The 20,569-nt window shown below is 38.4% G+C and overlaps 1 protein-coding gene across 1 annotated transcript in view; it reads left to right on the forward strand.

Moving 5' to 3' along the window:
* Col8a1 (collagen type VIII alpha 1 chain) overlaps positions 1–20,569 on the forward strand; it is a 134,565-nt gene that overhangs the window by 61,652 nt on the left and 52,344 nt on the right. Inside the window, 1 exon segment of the mRNA XM_038345236.1 lies at positions 17,624–17,741. The gene's annotated coding sequence lies outside the window, so the exon portion shown is untranslated.

The following is a 20,569-nucleotide window of genomic DNA, read 5'->3' on the forward strand; positions in this document are numbered from 1 at the left end:
TAAAACACAAAAGAATTTTCATACAAAATCTAAAGAATAAGGAAACATTTTTTAAAAACGATAAGGAAGTTCCTTTTAGCCCTACAGGCTGCTCTCTCTTCTCCAGTGTGAGGAGGTGAGTGGGTCATATTTCAGGATAACATGTCTATTTTAAAGATGAGCATCTACTTGTTAAAATGTCATTTAGCTTTTTATTTTGCAAAGAACGGGCATGTGTGTTTGTACGTGCACACATATTTAACTCATTAAAAAGAAAGCTTTGACACAAACACAAAACTCTGGGTTCTCTGCTACACTAGAAGATGACTTGGGAATCCCTGAACTAGTGGTAACACTAAGGTTGTCATCAGTAGAACCGGGAGATTTCCCAGATTCCAGACTGGGCTTCTCACCAAATATTCTCTCTCCTCACTCCACCCACATGACAAGTGGCACATGAAGAGAAGCAGGGGGCAGGCTGTGACTGAGTGAAAGTCGCAGTAAGTAAATGCACTAATTCTGTTCCCATTAGCTACCAATACAAGCATTAAAATGCAGAAATAATAAAAAATATCTTCAATTTAAAGATTACTAGTTATGTCTGAATAAAAGGGACATTATTAAACTAAGTTTCCAGTGTCCTGTAAACAAAATTCAAACTAACACTGAATTTACAGAAGCTAAGGAAATTCAAGCAGACCTTTACAAACGTAACCCACTTGGGTAGTCACTGTCGGTAGACATGGTCAGTCTGATGATGCTGTGTGCAGGATTGCTAACATTGGTCCAAAACACAAGAGCTTGCTTCTTTTCTTATCATCATCAAGACATTTACTCCTATCTTATGAGTGAGACAATAGATAGCTGTCAACATCCATACTAACACTGAGATAAACTTAACATTGACAACCAGGCTGTATATGAGCCCAGGACTTCTGCTTCTGCGCTGACGGAAATCTGGTAACTCTTAAGTGTTGAGTCATGATTTCTTGATGAATTAGGCAAATGTGAGGTAGAAGAAAAAAATCTTATTTTCATGATGTAATTGCTGGCCCCACTTCAGGGCATTACCTACAAAGGAGAAAGTTACCATCTTAACTTTCTGTAAATATCAACAGACAAGTCTGTCCTCAGACAAACAATTGCAAGGCTTTCGAGAATATTCTTCTTCCGATTGCCAATCCAGCTGCAGGGTTGTTTGCTTGTTTTCCTTATTCTCTTACAAATGAAGTTATTTACTTTTCTGATTAAGAAGGAGACAGTTTGAAAGCCTGGAAAAGCAACCACACACCAGAGGGGGAAAATAGTAAGCTAGTGATCCCACAGTTAAATTTTTTTAAAAGGAAGAAGAGAGAGAGAGAGAGAGAGAGAGAGAGAGAGAGAGAGAGAGAGAGAGAGAGAGAGAGAGAGAGTTGTACTGTAGTCTAAACTGCATGGCAAGGGGGTCACTTGGTAGAAACAACTCCCAGATTCACCATATGATTAACTGTTTTGTTTTCAACCTTCTAAAAAAAACTTTCTTCTCTTCTCAGGGCCTTTTTCCCTTCACCCTGACTCCCTTTCTAAAATAAATAAATAAATAAATAATAAAAAAAAAAACCTCCTGGGATTCTTTTCACATCTGCAAAATCAATGTCAGTTCCAGGTTCCTTATTCTTGTGTTGAACCAATCTGACCAGTCTGACATCCAGCCCCAGAAGAGAAAGCCAGTCCTCACCAGACAAACAAATAGAGGTGACCTAATACCTAGGAGACTCTGGCAGAGAAATAGCCAAGGAAAGGGTTGCCAGCCTGTCTGGTCCTCAGACACGAACAATTGCAACCACATAAGAGCTCAGTGATAAACTGATAGGATCATGAAAAAAAAATCAGGTGAATTTAACTTTCAGAGTACCAGGAAATGCTCTAGGATAGAGAGAATCATAGGCTAGAACTAAGTAGTAAGATTCTTATTTTGGTAATTTTTTGGGGGGGGAATAGTAATCAAAGTTGGAATAATATTTTCCAGCTGTCCATCTCCCTAATTATGATTTATGTCTCCCAAGCAGGGTTAGTGGGAAAAATGGCATTTTGATGCTATCAATAAATAGAAGCAATGCTTCTGGTCTGTGACTTTCTTTCCACTAGTAAAAATACTTGGGCCTTTCAGGGTTTTGTTGACCTCTATTAAATTCAGGTAAACTTGGAAGTGAACAAAACAGAAAACCTGTTCTTGTTGGAAACGGATAAAGTCATACTTAGGAATGAGATTTTTAAAGGTTAGGAGAAAATGCATTTAGAGCCATTTGTGCGGAAGAAACCACAATCAGATCTTACTGTCCCGACCAGGGCTATGAAGAATTGTTTGTGACTGTTAAAATAGTTTTTTTTCTTTGATGGGGAGAGAAGAAGTACGAATAATTCCTGGAAACCCTACCTCTAAGATGGCATTCTTGTGAATTGAGGATAAAGGCATCAGCTACATATGGAGTACATTTCCCTGTTTAACATTGATTTGTTTAAAATTGAGGGGAAAACCACTTGGCAAAACACACTGGCCAAGGAAATGGCAGAAGTCACTCCAGTTTATTCTGATTCCTCCCCATGGTTCAGCCCTCAGCTGACCGGACCGGACATCCGAACCAAGACTATGAGTCCTGAATTGAAAACCAACCAGTCGGGGGGTACCTAAAGAATGCCACTTTCTTTTGGCATGTGAACCCCTGAATTGGCTTTTTGTTTCATATCTTCAAAGAGGAACTAAGGAGAACCATCTAACAGCTTTCTAGAAACAAGGCAGATGTTTCTAAAAGCCTCATCAGCGGTTGGTTTTTGAAGGATCCCATAGCCTTCATGAGAGTTCACAGAAGGGAATCTAGGCAGAGAGCTTTTCCAAAAGTGACCCGCTCCTCTGGTTGGCTAGATTACCCTTGGCTTTAACTGCCAAAGATCCCAAGTCCCTAAATGGCCTCAGCTTGGTGCTAACAATGACAGTAATCACTCAGATAGGATCCTTTAGATGTAGCTGTGGTTCAAATGTAAAGCAAACAGAAACTGGGGGAAACTTGTCCTACCTGAAGCAGAAGACACTAAAAAGAACTCTGATAATAGCAGGTCACGCTGTGGAATTGTTGCTCTGGAATTTGGGGCCCTGCTCTGCCAGGGCTTCACACAGGCATTATTTACACACATTGGAAAGTACAATATCTGACTGTAACAAGATAAGAGAGGAAATACTGGCTTTGGCTCACAGTTTCAGAAGGTTTAACCCGTCATGGCAGGAAGGCATGGTAAAGCAGCCCTTTCATCCCAGCAGCAGTGTGTCATGGAGGTTATTCACCTCATGGTGAGCCAGGAAGCAGAGACACCAGAACTGGAGGCCAGATTATAACCTACAAAAGCTTACCTCTCTCTTTCATTGAGACACCACCTCCCTTAAGGCTCCAGTCTCCTGAAATAGTGTCACCGCAGAGAAGTCAGGCATTCGAAGTCTGAGCCTGTGGATGTCATGCCATAGTCAAATCATAACAACAAACATACCAGTTAATTCTGATTACAGTCCTGAAAGTTCCTATTATTGTCCCCATTTCAGAGATGAGGAGAGTAAATAACAGAGAAGTTCAATGATATGCCCAAGTACATACAGGTGGTTATAACAGCTAGAAAAAACATAATGGAATTGATTGGACTTAAACAAGAACAACCCTGCCTTCCTATTAAAGACTTCTCACTCCCCATAGCTACTTTAACTTTTAGGATACAATTAGACTAGGGTATATTTCTTCTCTTCCTGCTGCTCCAGGACCTTGCGAGATGCCAGGTGCTTCTTCAAGAAACAGACCAAGGAAGAGAGAAACCAGTAAAGCAAATGCTTGTTAAATGCCTATTGGTTTAGCACCTCCTAAAACAGGATCCATGAGCTTCTACGGAATAAAGTTATAAAGTCTTCTAGCAAGGTTACTTGAAACCTGCATCAATAGGCTCCGCAGAGCTTTCTCTCTGAATTCTTTCAGCCATCCATTCTTGGGCACTGGGCAGCCTTTTGTGAGCTAAGCACCCTGCCAGATGGCTGCTATGAACTCCGTTAAATCCCCTCTCAAGGACCATTGGTATTGTTTGAATAAAGTTGCCTCTGTTACTATTACTTTACTTAGCATTTAAGAGTATTACAAACTCTGGGAAGAAAATACATTTTTAAAAGTTTAAATATATGTAAATTAAATATAGTCATACAATGTGTCCCAGACTGGCCACAAGGATTAATTCTTATTAAGGAAAATCGTTCTATGTAACCTGGTTTGCTATATAAAAACAGAATCCTGGAAACTTGTGACTCTGATGAGAGGAGAGAAGGAGGAGAAGGCAGCCTGGTCATGTGTCCAGGTAAAAAGCTAAAATCGTCTAACCATAGATGCACTGAGACAACAAATCCAGTCTTTCCCACTAGAAATATGGACCTCGAATATCTTTCCCTAGGTGTATGTGTTTATGATCCATGTATCGCCACACAATTGTGATTAGAAAACAGCTCTCTATCTTTTCCTTCCTTCTTTCTTTTCTTTCTGCATTGTTTATCTACACCATCTGTTTTTGACTCAATACTCCTCTGACTTCCTAAACCTTGACCCACCTCGATGTCAATACAGTATTCTATTTCCCCCAAGGGTGCTCCTCACTGTGAAAGGAAAGCAAAGTCATTTGAACCAGGTGGCCAAGAGGAAGACATTTCTAAAGTCCAGCCCTTGAGGAAACAAATAACTCATTTAGGTGTCTAGTGTTTCCTAAACTTTCAACAGAAGTAATGAAGAAATAGGATAGGAGGAACAGACCTTTGCTTTGGAGCCTTACAGTGAGTTTAAACACATCCAGCACCCACTAGCCACCTGTGAGTGACTCTTTTTGCATTCCTTTTGCATTCTTTGGCAATAATCCTAGAAATGTATTTCTATCCACCTCCCCATCATTCAACTTTCCACCTAGTCTTCATTCCCCCCAAGACAGACTGTAAAGTTCAGCGAAGAAAAGAGCAGGTAAAGCCCCTTTTCTTAAGGAACTTTTGCGTCTACCAGAAAATCACATGATAAACAGGAAAACAGACTATAGCTTGGAGAGGAAGTAGCAACCACTTTACATGGGGGAAGCAGGGGTGCTTTCTGAAGGAACAACAGTTGGGCTAGCACCAGAAAAGGCTACATTTAAATAAATATGATTCCAAGCCTAAGAAATTGTAGGTGGGAAGATCCTAGAAGCCTCAACAAATATGGTGTGTCTCCAGATCAGCAAGAAGGCACTGTTTTTTCTAGAACAAGCTCAGCACTGTCAGGTATCAGCTGGGATTTGGAGGTTCCCAGAGAACTTTCTAAACCAAGGGAATTTGTTTTATCTAAGTGCATTAGAAAACCATGGAAAGATTTGAGGGGAGAGGAGGGACATGATCTGATTCATAATTGCAATGAATCATGTGGCTTCTGGGTAGAGAACAAGAATGCAAACGGGAAAAGTGTTTAAGAGACTGATGTGGTAAATAAATGAGAGTTATGGTGACCGACCCTAACCATGGAGTCCATCAGAGGTGCATATATTAGTGAGATAATTAATAGAGTTGACAGACCTTGTGGTTGATTAAGTTATGAGGAATGGGGGAGGGTGCAACCTAGAATGACTTCAGTAAGCAGCACTGCCAATTCTTGAGAGTGGCTCTTTGTGGATGAGGCTAAACCAGGTGAGCAGAGTGAGACAAGTGCTCTTTTTATTCCATATTTTCTTGAATATAAGAGAGTACATATGCTTCTGGAATTTGTATCTGTCATCAGAGTTAGCTTTTCAATGTACCTTTTTGTGCGTGTACCTCAGGACAAGCAAAACATCAGTTGGAGCCAGAGCAACATAAACTCATAGCAATGAGAAATAATATTTCCTGGGATGTAAGAAAATGAGACAATAAGAAAAATCTTGCCTTTTTATTTTTCATTACTCTCCATGAAAAGAGCAATTTAATTGAGCCACTAGTACATGAGAATACAAAAAGCGGGATTAGAGAGATGACCTGGAACGTCTCATCTTAAAATCAACCTCAAGGCTAGTGGACTCTTGAATATTTTGCCTTTGGAAAGTCTGTTATAGTTTCATATTTTATGGAGTCTGTAATAGGCTTATGTAATAGGCTTATGTAATCGGTCTTATGCTTTAACTCTCAGACTACCACCATTAGTATCTTACATATTATACTGATATGATTCTTTGCAGCTTACAGTGTAAGAATTTGCAGTTAGCAGACTGCTTACTATGCACCATCTATTGGCATCCTAGTTAAAGCATGCCATGCCACATCTCAGTTTCTCAAACACTGTCATACACCGGTTGGTAAATATAGGTCCAAAATAACATAAAATGAAATGTATGCTTCTTTTTTAAATATTTATTAACTAAAATTGATTGGTACATGAACTTAGAGACTTTTGGGGCATTATAATTTTCACACTGGTGAAGAATGCTGTTCTATAGCTTGTGAAAACTCTTCTATGAGGAACATCTTGAACAAGATCCCAGAGAGTTACACTGGAAAACATTACTTCTAAAACAGAGTCTGTCTGAATGATTGGAAGCAATTGACAAACTAACTAACCATCTAAAGATAATACATGGTCTCATCTGTCCACCCTCACTAGAAATTTTACACGCATGCTCTAAACTCCTTTACAGAAAAGATCTTAATAAACGATTAGCATTTCAACAATAATGCTCTGTGATCGCACTGCTGAGTCAAGTAGACTCCAGACTGAAAATGTAGCAGGTGGCCTGTCTGAAGACCAGATGGCTTGCAATAGTCCCACAAGGTCTATTAGTAAGTGGCAGAAGGTGCGACTGTAGTCAATCATTCGCATTTCTTTGCACGACATTTGAACCTAGGAAAAGTATTTTCCTAACCTCCTGGAGCTGAATGTTTGACCTCAGAGCTTGCTGTGTGCTCCTTTTTTGTCTCAGGCCTCATGACTACAAATGCTATTATTAGTCATAAGACTACTCAGGGCCTTTTAAATTCCAGTCATGCTATTTGGCTCTCTGACCTAAGCCTAACAGGAAATTCAAAATCCTAATTATTTCCAACAGGTCTAATTCCTTAGCATTGACTCTGAATTTTCCCACCTCTGTGTGCAACCAGAAGCTATGGTAAATGTTGGTGAGGCTGTGCTGTAAAACTCTTCACAAACAGGAGTGTTTTTCCCAGAGTACATAAGTTGTGTACTGTCTACCTGGGAGCTGAATCGCAGTTTGTCATCTGTAGACTAAGTGATCTTAGGGAAGCCATCACATCTATGTTTAGTGTAATAAATAGAAAATGTTGCTTATGAAGTAACCAGAAAGGGACCCCAGTGACAAAAAAGGGGCCGTGGGGAGAAAGACAATAAACAATAATGGAAAGAGAGATGACGGGAAATGGGGTAAAAGGTGGAAGGCAGGGAGTTAAGAGGAGAGGGAGAGAATCAACCAATGTGGAATATTCATGAAAACCCTATGTGGTAATCTATTACTTTGTAAGCTAATTCAAAAAATAAGTCTTAATTAAAAAGGAAATATTTGTCTGAAACAGTGTATAAATGCTACACTTTACAAATAAAATTCAGCATTTAGCAAGTGTCAAATATTTTTATAGACACCATTCATCTATATTCATCTCTATAAAAGGAGGAATTAACTGAACATCACTTGCCATTTCTGCCTGTGCTCACTGGGTCCTCCAAGTTGACACTTGCTTTAAGCTAATCAATGTTCGCATTCATTTGCATATGTCTACATTGTTAATCTTGGTTGTTAGAATGGTAATCATAATCTCCTGTTGCTTTTAGAACCAGGCCTCTTTTTGACAGTCTTGGTGACAAAGACATCTTACAGATATACAAAGATCACTGAAGAGGACCTCCAGCTAAGTCTGCTGCATTGTAGAATCTCTTTCATTTATTTATATATTTATTATGTGTATGGGTGGGGCACATGTCACAGTGTAGATGCCTTGGTGCATGTGTGGAAGTCAGGAAGCAACAAGTGGAAACCATTTCTCACTTTCTACTTTGTGGATCTTAGGGATCCGATTTAGCTGAAAGCCCCTTCACTTACTGAGCCATCTCATTGACCCCTTCCCATTTTCCAGACACCATATTGCTACTGAACTAGCAGATACTTCTCTTTCAAAATCACAGCAAAGGAAGCAAGTGAATCGAGTATAGTTTTACTAAGTTCTAATACTCAATGACACATAGGAAATTTTCAAGAAGAGGAAGATACAAGAAAGGTATAGACTCTTAGATTTTGTGTTTCACATGTTGGTTTTATTAGTTCCATACACCGTATTCTCATGAATAGCTTCCTTTTATGACTCTCTGTTAACTTGAAATTTTCTTTAAAGTGATAAAGTTATGTAAGGAGTGTAATGACACAGAGGTCTTCAATAGGGAGCTTCAAGGGAATTATATTCATATGTGTGTATCATACAAGCTGACATCAATTAAAACCCAAGTTAGTGAGGCAACTTGTTAAAGCAGTCTTTTCTACCTCCCTGAGCCATGGATGAATGAGCTGCTTCTATGGTTAGTGAGTGAGTAGGAACAATGAAAGAACTAGTCATGTATCCAAAACCTAGGGTCTAGCACCAAACTGTCACTAAGAGGCAATTGCAGTGTTTGGAATCAAAATAAATGGGAAAGAGAATCCTTTAGGTGAAGAACTTTAAAGGACAGTAAAGTTTCTGACAAACAAAAACTAACAGAAGTTCTCTATAAGGAATTACTTAGTCTCCAACCTCCATTTTTTGGAACTTCTTGGTTTCTTGGTGATTATAGATTATGTATAAGAATAAGAAGAGCAGGTTAGTCTTCCTAGGAAAGAGCCATCATTGACTATCTAATACCAAATAGTACTGGCTAAACATATAGAAGCAACACTTGAGTTGTTGAGTGAACTCAACAGGTTGTATTAAGCTTGGGGGTTGTATGTGTGTGTATAATAATAAAGAAAAAGAACCCATGAAGTTAAAAGAGGAGGGGGGGAATAAGAAAGGTGTTGGAGTAAGGAGGGAAAAATGCTATAGCTGTATTTCAATTAAAATAAAGTTTAAAATACATAGTTTTTTAAAAAGGAGAATAAGGAGAGGAAAAAAAGAGACAAAAGAGGATTATTGAAGAAAAGAAAGGTCTTGAAGGATGAAAGGAATGGCAGAGAGCATTCCCAAGCCATCCAGAACATAGGGAGTTACACAAAGATAACACGAGCATGCCATTTCCCTTGCTCACCACCAGCTCCAGTACAGCTGGCTTACTGCCACGTGGCATGGCTATTGGTCAAAAAATCTGAGCCGCTCAGACACATGGGAGTATGAGCTACGTAGCATAAGATGGAACAAACTGTCAAAGAAGCTGGCTACTAAACAGGACAGGGGTCAACCAGAGAGTCCAGAACACCTGCTTTGTGCTCAGGTGCCTCAGAGCCACCACAGAAGTCTGAAGGTCAAGGCTGACAGAGAGGAGGAGAAAGGCGTGGAGATCCTTATAGGAAACAAACAGAAATGGCTTAAAACCGAGGTCACTTAGTTAAGGCAAAATAAATCAACTTCCGATAACCTTAGCACAGGTGAAAAGACTCTACAACCAGCATTCATTCTGCTTTCTTATCTGGAGTACGACTGAACCCAGACTTCCATTACTTAATTAGCTATTAGGTTTGTAATATTTTCTTCAAGTCAAACAGAAGATAACTTTAAGGAATGGTGTGTCTTCTAGAGAAAGGGAAGGATAGTCCACACTGCTAGGGGAAAGGTGCCCCTGTCATACCCAGCTACTTTCACACAAAATCTCTAAGAATATTGTAGGAGGGAGTGACAAGCTTTAAAGGAGAAGGAGAAGGAAAATGACACTTACTGGATCATCACAGAAGAGTAAGATCAACCCTCCAAAAAACTTACATCCACTGACTGCTTTCAAAGCCCTACTTTTGACAACTGTTTTGGTCCTATATTTGTTTTAATTAATTAATATTTAAGTTTGGGGAATAAAGGGAAATCTGGGTGTTATCATAGTCTCAGAAGATTCATTTTTTAAAGTTCACTGGGCATGCAAGGGAAGAAATACAACCAGGTGGACAGAGGAGGTTCGTAGTTGCAGTTTTGCAAACTGCTTTCCTCCTTGCCTAAAAGCTACTTGATCTTAAAAGACAAAAACAAACACCTCATTTGGTATCAGTGACCTTGCAAAACTATTCAGGCAATAATTTACTGAAAAAATAATATGGAATATGTCTAAAACCTAGCAGTAAATATATGTATTGTATGAACAAAAGTACTGAGAGAAGTTATATTAAAAGTATTTAAATATTCCTCAATAGAGAAATTCAAGTTGTAATTCTGGGGCTGTTGCTAGAGAAATCAGTAATAAAATGACACCAAGAACAAAAATAATGACTATTAAGGAACAATAATTTCTCTTTGGACCAAAAGAACACTCAGCCTATATCCATAGAACAGTTGAGTACTAAAGATGGCTATTACTATAAAATTATTTGATCCATCATTTCATTTCAAAGGTAGAAAAAAATCTCATTCTTCCACCATGATGTTGAGGGATAAATTATACAAATTGTTAAGAGCAAGTAAGTGGCCATCCAGGTCTTGAGGTCATCTCCCCAGTTTCGAGGAAGCATAAATTCTGGAGCGCTTTAGTTTTTGTATGACCTAATCAATTCAAACCTGGCAGGGATTAAAGAAATGGAATATACTGACATGCCAATATTTGTAGAATAATCCTCATTAAATCAACAATGAGATGACAACTCTAAGAGCTCTTCAGCAAGTTTCTAATAGGAAGACAAAAATACAGAGAAAAAAGTTGGGAAGAGAAAAGAAAGGTTATAAATAGACGTGAAATAGAAGTCCTGTATGTCTGAGGACAGGCCCCCCGGTGTGTGTTTCAGTTGTCTCTAGGGAAATGACTAGGTAGGGGGTGGGAGCAATGCCTGGTGTCCTCTCTGATGAGGAAACGAGAGGAAAGTAACTTAAATTACAAATAAAGGAATTTAAGGGAGATGGAAAGATTTTTCACTGGCACCAAAGGCTTTATAAACCTTGGAAAAGATTCCGGGGGAGGTTTTCAAGTTCCTATCTGGATGTATTTACAAGAAGAAAGATACCCATCAGCCTTGGGTGGCTGGAGCAGAGACGCAGGAATTCGCTCTCAACTGAGTTCAGTAGGTGTAGTTTCCTTTCTGCCAAGCCCAGGGCAGGCCCCAGAACGGCGAGTGACACGGCTCCTGAGAACAACCCAAAGGAATCATTTCCTTGGAAAATCAATTGGCATCTGCTCGTTGGTTATAAGTGGAATGTACAATTATAATACATTCTGGTTTTTATTTTCTCTTTAGCCTGGTTTCCAGTGGAAAGAAAGGAGGCTTATGAAATCTCTCTGGCAGGCTGTACACTGCTTAATACATTTTTATTTTCCTTCTGCAGGCTGGTTACAACCAAATCTTTTAGAAAATAGTGGAGACCAAAGTAACAGTACATGAACCCTTCCAGTGGGGAGTGGGAAATACCCTTTTCCTCTTGCTCCGGAGGGAAGCTTCTTTCCTTCCTCATCAGTCTCTCCTTCCTTATCTGCAAAACGAACTACATCAAGTTTTCTGCAGACTGAGAATTTGACTTGCTTTCAGTTCCAGCTAAGAACAGCACCGGCTCTAGCACTTTGTAGCAAATCCCCTAATTGATTCTGTTTCTCTGTGTACACAGCTGTCCATCTGTTTGCCCATTGTTTTCACTCTATCAATTGTTTGGTTTTTATTGCGAGCTCCTAGAGGCAAGGTGTGGCATCGGTTTCATTTACTTTATACAACACTGTGCACACATGTGCAGGTGGGACTGTTTGGCAACAGTGCTGTCTGGTATGAATGAAAGTTAAAAAATTTACTGTGCATTGATTGATCAAAGCCATAAAGAATGGACTCAGAGAGAAGAGTCTTTGTTATCTCCTGATTCTCCTACGTGTAGGAGAATAGACAAAGTATTATTGCTGACGGGGATCATCAGGGCATTGAACAGTGGAAAGGCTAATAATTGAGGTTGGAAATTGAAAATAACAAAACAAACAAGATAGCATTTACTTAGGAGTTTGCCCCCAAACGTGACCTTCCCATCTTTTGTGTGCAAGTCCCATCGTGTTGGGGTTCTTAGTTTAGACCACTGGTGGTCACTTGGGGCAGTTGCATCTAGTGCACCCACAAAACACTGTAAGTTCACAGCATCCTGGTTGTCTTATGTCTTTGGTTTTAACCCATGGAAAGCTCAAGTCATTTTTAGTAGAATTAGTATTTCCACCTTACCAACCATCCCTGTAAAAATACCCTCCAATCTTCCCTTTATCTCTCAGTGGTCCTCACTCACCCAGAAAGACAGGGGTGAGTCACTCCACTTTGCTTGTTGGGTTAAAAATTCCATTTTTCCTTAGGGATCTTCAAAGTTGTGTTTTTAAAAGGACAGAATGACTAACAGAAATTTATCCCTCGGGGTAAGCATAAGAAATGACATTTCACTTAATCTAAGAAATATTTTCTAGGCACCAGCTAAGAGCCATTCACTGCATTCCAGGGAGAATGAAACGAATCTTAGCTTCTGTCTTTAAAATGTAGATGAGCAAGGGCTAGAGAGATGGTTCTTTGATTAAAAGTGCACCCTATTTTTCCAGAGGACCAGAGTTCCGCCTCCAGTGCCCACTTTGGGGAACTCACAACCACCTATAAATTCAGGTGTAGGGAAAACTGATGCCTTGAACCTCCATGAATACCTGTGCTCAAATGCATAACCCATATATAGACACACTCACAATATACTACATACTCATACATGCACACACAGAGAGATACACATATATTCATGATTGCACATACACAGATGTATATACATACATATTCATAATTAAAATACTGAAAAGGTTAATCTTTAAAATGAGTGTGTATGCATTAATTAAAGATTATATTAAGTGATAAAAATATATAACTTAATAAAAACAATAAAAAATAAGAATGTTGCCATATTGTGGAAGTGTGATGAAGACTGAATCAAATATAAAGTATACCTAGTAGACAAAGCCTAGATATAAGACACCCTAATAAATAACAGCTCTCACTAGTATTGGTTGCTACAACTTCATTTATAACTACTTTGTAGAAAAGATTTTTGAAAGCAAAATTTTACCTTAGGTAATAGGCAATTTAATTTCATTGTTAGGGGAGGAAAGAATTATCACATTCAAATAATAATAATAATAATAAAATTATCATCTAGAACACTGAAGTCAGTATGACCACACCAAAATTGGACCTCAACCATGCTTTGATGTCTGGAGTCTGGTTCTCATCCTGTTCTTGCTGGGATATTTCAAAGTCTTGGTCTCTTCCCAAGATCATAGAAAATCTTTTTCTCTCTCCCTCCTTCTCCCAACCATGCTCTTATTCATGGTTATTTTACAGAACAAGTAACAAGATAAATTTGAAGTTTTTCACATGTTTTGAAGGTATAAAAGTCAATTAAACCGGAATATGCCAACCTTTAAATTTTGAAAACAAATTGCTTAATAGATTATTGTAGGTAAGCTATTTACATTTAATTAATTGATTACCAAATCGATCATTGTCTAGATAGTGTTAACTGGTCATAATGGAAAGAATGAGATGACTTAAAGCAAAGATGTTAAAATACAGCTAGCTTAAGCCTAAAAATTTACATACTTTTTATATTTTGGTTCAGCTTAAGATTTGTTCTATATTGTCAAATATCTAGATCCATAAGAGAAGACTTTATATCTTATTCCCTTTAACTATTTACAATTAAAAAGACATAACCTTTGTTTATTTTACCATGATATTTGGATGGCTTCTTGCCAGCCTGAACCACCATTATATTCTTAACATTGTAGCCTATCTGAAGAGTTATTTCATTGTTTGCTTTTCTAAGAAAGTGTTTATTATTAAGTTACTTATTTCCTAAGTAAAGATGGCATCCCCCCCCAAGAAATAACATATGTTGCAAAAAAGTGATTGACAGATGCACCAACAGTAAAAATATCTCAGGGAGACCTTCTGTCAAACATCAACACTTGAATTATAGTGAAGGCCATTTCAGATCCCAACCATGGAACTTCCTCTCCTCTAGCCTTCCAAACTAAAGTTACCATTTCTCAAGCACATTTGCATTTTTAATAATTGATTCCACATTCCTATGGTCCCCATTTCAAAGTACTATAATCCAATTATGTCATATATACCTTAGAGACGTAAGTATTTTCAGTTTTTCCCAGATCAATCAGTGTTGGCCCCTTTGAACCTCATAACTGGAGTCATGAGACCACTGATGTGTTTTATAAGAAAGAGGAAATGAATGTCTCACTAATAATGTTTAAAAGAAAGCTAGTGATTTAGCAATCTAGATTCTTGGTGGTGGCTTAATATGACCCTAGAATGTCTTCCTTTCTTCTATTTATCAAGATCCAGTTGTTAATTAAGATTTGATCCTGTTCCAGTAGAAAGGAATTTCACAATATATAGCCTCGAGATTCTGTTAATTAAAATGATAATGGGTTCTCTCTGCTTCAGAACATATCAGTCATGGACTAAATCAATAGACTTTTCTACAGGAAAAAAAGACTGGCTTCCAGTAGCTTCAAGGTGCCTAACTCAATTTTTTTTCTAAGTTCATCCATTTCTGAACAACTCAAATATGCAGTTGCAATACTGTTTTGTAGCAGTATTGAGCAGTGAACATTGGTCATGCTCTTGATGCCACTGTGCATCAGTAAGGTAATATTTAGTATCCCTTGCAAAAGTTGAAATTTAGTCCCTGGATGATGTTGATGGGATAAGACTGGGCAGTTTTGTTTTCCTGATTCCTGGTTTGCCAAATTTTTCCTTCAGTGCTGTGCAAAAATATAGAATCTTTCATCCCCCCGCCTCTATTCATTTGTGGCACAGTTGTAGGATTAATTGAGAGTAGGCAGATAACAAAATTAGCAAGGAACTGACCCAAAGGGCACATGTATGTATTTATGTATTTTATGTGTCCACTCTTTCTTCAGAAGCCATAAGAATATCATCAGCCTGCTTTATTTTGGAAATTCAAGTCTGGTTAGGAGAGACTATGTAGATATATGTATTGAAACCTATGTCTAGATGTCTGAGAAAATATTATATGCTTCCTGAAATGTTATGGCACAACTATAAATAGCAATTTGGAATAGCAATACACATTATACTCAATGGTTTTATAGAATTAAATCTCAGTACTATAGAATCTTATGATCATAGATCATCCCTGGTTAGTGAAGCCCAACCCACAAGGCTCTTGTATCCCACAATGAGTGGTACCACAGGGAACAGTTCTCATTCCACTTACCAAATGCAGTAAATATGCCACCTTATTCTAGATGCTTGAATTAAGCCAGTCTCAAAAAACAAAATAATAAAATTAAAACAAAACAAGATTGTTTTCAACGCTTATAATGATAAAAGAAAGTCTTTTTACTAAGACTTCTCCTTATCCAGTAAATAACCACATGTTCAACAGCAATCAAATATTGGTGAGAGATAAACATTCTTCATTTCAAAGCAAAGAGCCTTGCTGAATGGTGATACAGTTTCAAAAGTATGTGATCTGACGAGGGAGCTCTCATCATACTCCTGAAAAAATTTTACGCTGCTGTGATTTTTGTTTGTGGGTTTTTCTTTTCTTCCAAATAGAAGGAATGTACTTAACTCTAATCAGAACCATCAAAGTCTTTTAAAATGCCCATAGAGTTTAAAATTTCTGGCTTAAAAAGAAAATAAAGTGTTTAAAATCTCAAGTGCTGGTTTTCTTTCCCTGTTGAGTTCTGTGTTTCAGAATTGCAAGATGTGTTTATTTATAAGGGGTCTAACAAGTATTTAAAATACTGAACCATATGCCAGGCCCAGTTCTAGTTACAAGAGATGTTTTTGTCTAAAAGAAACAAGTTTACTGCCCCCCAGGTAGGGAACTAGAGGTTGGTATGCTGATACCTGCCCGTAATTCCTTGAGAGGTAGAGGCAGGAGGTGTAGAGGTTCAAGGTCATCCTCAGCTACTTAGTGAGGTTGAGGCTAGCCTGAGCTACCTGAAATCCTGTGAAGGAAAAGAGAAAGAGAATGCGACTGAGAGGGGGAAGGAAAGGAAAGTTACTGGAAGAGAAGAGGAGTTCATGTGAAAACAGACTTTAAGTGAATATAATGCACAAAGAAGGAAGTTCTAAAGCTAGTGTAGAATTAAAGCAAGGTTAGAGATGCATGGGCATGCATAGTTTATTTTAGAGCAGAGCAAGAAGGTCCTTTGGGAGAGAGTGATGTTCAAACTGAGATTTAAATGAGTAAGAGCCCATCCATACGGTGGTCTTGGGGAAAGGATTCCTGGGTGAGGGGTGGAAGGAAAGCTGAACTGAGCTGACAGTGAAAGACTGACCTAAGGCTTCTGTGTGTGGTCTGAAGGTGGCCAGACATACTCGTCAGATGGCCACGTTCCAAAGGACCACAGCCTAGCACAGGGGACAGCCTCTTGTTCTTTCATAAACCAGCTTCAGAAGTTACCTAGTATAGGGGGCACACTCTCAGATGAGAGTATCTGCTATGAAAAGCAGTGAAATTCTGAAACCTGGCTTCAGTGGGAAGGATCTCGCATGCCCTGTGACTCGTCTGAATGAGGGAGATAGATGAAGTGTGTCTGTCTGCTGGAGTTGTGTCAGCACTGAAAGAAAATTTACACAAATCACAGCCCACCATGACCTTTTCTGATAACTAAGAACAACTTCTAATTCAACTGTATGCAAATGAGATGGAAAATGCATGACTTTTCTTACAGGAGACTACTTTCTCACAAATTGACTTCCTATAGAGTAAATGCCCACGTCAAAGGGTCTCTAATCTTTGTCAGCAGGAATGGAACTAAAGAGAACTCAGTACATGGTGATGGAAACTAATAAAGACGAAAGGTGCATGATCGACTTGTACAAATTCGTACATGTGTGTCTTTAACCAATGTATTTAAAAAAAAAGAAGTGTTTCTAGGTTCTGGTTTCAGAAATTTCAGGTCATGAGCTCTTGACTGTTATTTTGAGCCTCTAGTGGTACATTATGGTGGCAGTGAGTGGAAGAGGAGGCTTGTTCACCTTGTGATAGCCAAAAAAACAAAGGAAACATGTCAGGATACCAATGTTTCCTCAAGGGCATTATCCCAGGGACCTACATCCTCCTACTAGGCCACATCTCTCAAATGTTCCACTGCCTCCCAATGACTACACAGACTAACCAATCATCTAACATATGGGCCTCTGAAGAGATTCCAGATCTAAACTATAGCAACATATTTATAAAAATATACATATAGTTGTTTAAATAAAAGTAAAACACATGCTTGCTCGCTCTCGTCATATCAATACATAAGAATCTCGATTGAGTCTTGAATGTGCATCAAAATTTTCTATGTGTTTATACACTTCTACTATATAATTTTGCATATGATAAATTGGATCTACTATCAAATTCTCATGTGATAAAAATATATAGTTGATAATAATTAGCTTCTTATTTTGCATACACAGGAGTAAAAGCATGCTTATTTTTCTACTTCAGACGCTGTTCTGGAAATAAAGGAAATCCTGTGACGAGACAGGCCTCAGGCCCGTGGTGCTGCAAGAAGAGACAAACAGGGATACTCGTCCTCCATTCCACTGGCCAGCCAAGTCTAAATGTAAGTTTGAAGAGGGAGGAAGGCACCAGCCTGGTGTTGGTCTACAGGTGAAGCAGAGGCTTGTTGCCATGGAGTTCATAAAAAATTAGGTAGATAGGTACCCAGCCTTTCTGCAAGTGGTATTGTCCGGTCTCCCATACTATCTACACTGCTGAAAAAGACTTGAGACTATCACTAATATCAAGCTTAAAAAATAAACATACAGTAACATGCAGAGTACAAACCTAGCTGATTTTTAAGTCAGGGCATGTTGAAATAGAGTCTCAGAATAATCATTTCCATAGGACCAGAGTAGGTATCCAAGTGTTCGCCAGATGTTAGCAGCTAGATTGTACAGGGAAAAATTGCTAACTTAAGCTTCTTTTCATGATTCAGCAAAGGATTTTAGGTAATAAAAGATCTGGAGATTTGTAAAATAAATAATTCCAGTGCAAATGGGAAAATTAAAATAATCTTATCATCTCTCAGACATGTCTATATGTGTTTTTCTACCATTATCATATTTCTCTTAATTGGACCCATTTTTTCCAGCTGATATTTTATAGTTTGGAGTTATGAGCTATAATGAAGAAATTATTCATTTCAGATGACTGAAGTGATATGGACTGAATTTTCCCAAGGACAATCTAGGATGTTTGAAGCACCGCATGACAGAACAAATGTGGTTTTGTCCACATGTGATATATAATATATCCACAGTGAAAAGTAATACCAGCATGTCAGAATCTTTTCTTCTTTAAGTGATGTCTCAGTAGAAGCAAAAAGTATAAAGTACATCATTAGCTTTTGAACTATGATGGAAAAAAAAAGTCCACACGATAGCATCCATTTCTGACAAGTAGACGTTATCCCATAGTAGCCACATCACCCTGTGCTTATTACCGCTGCCTGGTTTTAAGTGTGACTTTTGGACTCACAGCTTGCGAGTTCCTAATATATAGCAGCACAATGACTTTTTTACAGTGTAGTTTTAGTTTATCATGGAAAGGCTGATTTGTTAAGATTCTTTGGGTTTTTTGTGCTCTTGTGCTGGAGACTCGCTTGAACAAAAAGACACATTCGGCACAGCATCCAACCACACAATCATGACCCGTCTCAATGTGAATCCATTCAGAACACTTGGAGGAATGCAGACAATTTAATGATCTTACTAAGATATTACATTTTTAATATAGATACTGCCCATTATTTGGACTGGGTTTCATCAAAATCAGATATTCTCCCAATAAAATACTCATAATGCAAAGTCATTGAATAAAATATACATGTTTGTTTTAGCGATAGATTGATTATAGGATTCACGTTGATGGAGGTTGTTGGAGAAACCAGTGGGCAGAGGCATGGCGTGGGTTGTATCCACTCTTGGGAAACGTATGAACTAAATCCCAGAGAAACTCTGTCGTTGTTACAACCAGCTAAAAACTCAGCTTCTGGATTTCTTGAAACAAGTTCTTGCTGCCAGGGACATGGATGGGCTCACCCAGTAAAAAATTACAATAATAGTGTTCAGCTATATCATAAAAAATGCAGAAGGTGATTATTACAGGGCAAAGGAGGGGAACAGCTTGGAAAGTTGTGGTAGAAAGATCAAAAATAAGTTTTATTAGACTCTTAAAAATTAAGTTCTTTGTTTTTAAACTAAGGTGCAAATGTAGTAAAATGTAAAAGTGACTCAATGAGCTATTTCATTCAGTAGTCAAGAGTAGCGGTTCAGAGAGTCGAAATAAAAATCACCGTTACTCAATATGGCAAGTTCAGGCATGTTTGAAGCTTTAATCACTGGTTTTCTAATGAAAATAACCATCTGAAAGTCATTTGAAAGAGTTCTGATTGAGAGAAAAATAAAGAACTTTTGAGTATACATCTTTTTCCCTGTCAAAATGAATTGGGTTTATTCTTACTTTCACGTAGAACTAAAAGTCTAAGTGTTTTTTCAATGTCTTTTTAAATTCTGCAAAGATATCCATTTGACATAATATAAAAAATGACCAAAACACATAAATAATATAAACATTATGACAGGCATACAGACCATTATATGCCTCTGGGGTTTCCAAAATTACACAAGGGAGCTTTCTAATTTTTTCCTTAATTTTTAATTTTTTTAACTTTAAAATTTTACTTAACAACTATAGTTACCCCTCCTTCCCTCTTCCACCTTCCCCTGCCTCTCCTCAACCTACTCCCATCTACTTCTCAGAAAGTTGTAAGTCAACAAAGCCTGGTATATTCCGTTGAGGCAGGATCAATCCCCTATCCTGCTTCAAGGTTGAGCCAAGGCATCCCACCATACGCATGGGCTTCAAAGAGCCAGCTCATGAACCAGGAATAGATCCTGGCCCCACTCCCAGGGGTCCCACAAACAGACCAGGCTGCCAAGCTGTCACCTACATGCAGAGGGCCTGGTTTGCTCCCCAGCTATAGGTCTAGAGTTTGTGAGCTCTCACAAGTTCAGGTCAGCTGTCTCTGTGGGTTTCCCAATTAAGCAGAACTGTTTTTCTGATCAATTTTTATCTTCTAAAGCACAGATTACCTATGCATGTACCATAGACATCTGGGTACACGTATTCCATACTTTCTACAATGAAATGGCGTATATGTGAGTGACTTTTTAAAAATGGAAAAGAAACAAACTTCTTTTGACAATTAAATATCTAGCATGCCTTACACACAGTAAGCACCAGATAATATGGGTTGGGCCCGCAAATTCCCACTTTCTGTTTATCATTACTGTGCCTCTTGGAGCCACATTGTAAGTGGTGTTGTCTCACACATAAGTATTAATGAAGTACATCTGTAACCAAAAATATCCACGGAAAACTTGCTGA

Source organism: Arvicola amphibius, chromosome 10 (genome assembly GCF_903992535.2).
Source record: "Arvicola amphibius chromosome 10, mArvAmp1.2, whole genome shotgun sequence".
Classification (NCBI taxonomy): Eukaryota; Metazoa; Chordata; class Mammalia; order Rodentia; family Cricetidae; genus Arvicola; species Arvicola amphibius.